The sequence below is a fragment of the Crocuta crocuta genome, unplaced genomic scaffold (genome assembly GCF_008692635.1).
Source record: "Crocuta crocuta isolate KB4526 unplaced genomic scaffold, BGI_CrCroc_1.0 scaffold69, whole genome shotgun sequence".
Classification (NCBI taxonomy): domain Eukaryota; kingdom Metazoa; phylum Chordata; class Mammalia; order Carnivora; family Hyaenidae; genus Crocuta; species Crocuta crocuta.
Window position 1 is genome coordinate 1,489,221 of NW_027551576.1, and position 1,997 is coordinate 1,491,217.

General features: G+C 60.9%; 1 protein-coding gene across 1 annotated transcript in view; it reads right to left on the bottom strand.

Moving 5' to 3' along the window:
* ATP2B2 (ATPase plasma membrane Ca2+ transporting 2) overlaps positions 1-1,997 on the bottom strand; it is a 111,930-nt gene that overhangs the window by 74,657 nt on the left and 35,276 nt on the right. The window lies entirely within an intron of this gene.

Here is a 1,997-nt window from a genome sequence, read left to right on the forward strand (position 1 = left end):
GCAGCACCGGCTGGGCGCCCAACACTCGCTTCAGGCCCAGACTGGGCTCCTGCGAGATGCCAGAGACACCACGTATCGGGGTGAAGAGTGGCCCCCCCAAAATGATATGTCCACATCCTAACCCGTGGAAACTCTGAAGACGACCTTACTTGGAAAGAAGGAAAATGGTCTCTGCTGATATAGTCAAGGCTCCTGAGAGGCGATCAAGATGGGCCTAAACCCAGTGACAAGTGTCCCTATACGAGACAGAGGGAGAAGGCACAGGCCCAGAGGACACAGGCTGTGTGAAGACAGATTCAAGGATGGCAGGACGCAGCCACCAGCCAAGGAACGCCGGAGCCACGAAGAAGCCCGAAGAAGCAAGGAGGGGAATGTCCCCCAGCCCTCGGGAGGCCGGGGGGCCCTGCCGACACCTGCTCTCCAGACTTCTGGCCTCCAGAACTGGGAGAGAATAAACTGCTCTTGCCCAAAGCCGCCCAGTCCGTGGTCGTTCGTTCTGGCGGCCACAGGAAGCGCACACACCCCCCCAGGCCCACCTCACGCCACACCGCGTTCCTGCCTTGCGTTTCCTCCTGCCCGCCTCGCCGAGCACACCCGTGGAAACCCCCGCCTGGGTTTGAATCCCAGCCTGTGCCTCCAGCTCTGAGCCTCGCGTCCTCCTCTGTGATGGGGATGGCGACTGGACGTAGCCCGTGAGTGGCTGTGAGCCTCTCATGACACGATTCATGAGGTCAGTGTTTGTTGAGCACCTACTATGTGCCCAGGACTGGTCCAGACACCCGGACGGAGCCGTGAGGGAGGCAGACAGAGCGCCCTTCCGGAGGAGCTGACTTCCTAGTGGACACACGTGGCCGCTTCTCAAGTGGTGCCTGGAGGGTGGCAGACGCTCAGTCGAGGCTACTGGTCACGGGCTGACTCATGGGCCGGGGGGAGAAGTGCCGTCCTCATCCAGGGCCGGGACACAGCGGCCCGCGTCCAACCCACTGCTTCTTCGCTGCCAGACAATTCTCCCTGCCTCCTCAAGCCCATCCTTACTCCCTGCTCTGCGATCTTTGGAGGCCCCCACAACCTCCAGAATCCCGGCTCTCCGGCCCCTTGACTGGACCCCCGAAGCTATGTCTGCAGCCACAGTTTCACTACTCGGCCCCCTCCCAGCCAGATCAGGCCCGGCCTCTGCTGGCGTGGCTGGTGTGTACCGCCTGCCGCGAGTGTGGGCAGGTGTGCCTTCCACGTCCCTCCTCCCCGCTCCGTGTGCGGGTCTGCAAGTCCCCTCCAGACTCATTCGCCCCAAGGTGTGGACAGGAATTGTCCAGTCCCACCCAGAGTCCGCATTGGAACTCATTCCCCTTGGGCCTCGTTCCTTTAAATAAAAACTCCAATTCCTTTAGACTCCCTGGGAGAGGGAAGCCATCACCGGTTCTGGACACCAAGGTGTGAATGAGTTTCAGGCTTTTTCCTGGAAGTGGGTTTTGATAAAGGGAAGCGAGGAGAACGGGGCATAGTGGCGGGCGTCTGAGGAAACGGTCAACACCGGCCCGTTACGGGGGTTTGCTGGGCTCTGACCAGCCAGCTCCTTTCTCTGAGCCTCAGTCTTGATGATGGGGCTTCAGTAGGGTGGGCGTGTCCTGAGGATCCCAGGGGCTCCAAGGTCTGCAGGTCCTCAAGGGGTCCTGCTGGGGTCTATTCGCATCTGGGGGGCTCTTCAGAGGTTTGGTATAAAGAAGGGCTCACTACGAAGGAGCTTAGCAAAGCTGGGGCCAGCCTATCTCCGAGGCCCGTCCTGCCTGATTCAGAGAGAGGTGAGTCTTTGAAGCTTCTGAGGGGCTGTGATTCAAACGCTCTGGAGCGTGACCAGTTGAAAATGGGGGTATCCTCCAGTCCTGCGAGTCTGGTCCCGGCTCAGGGGTGCTGTCCTCGGGGATTCACAGGCCCTGGCTTTGAGATCTTGGGTCCTGGGACACAGCACAGGGCGGGGGGGGGGGGGGGCAGAGCTGCCC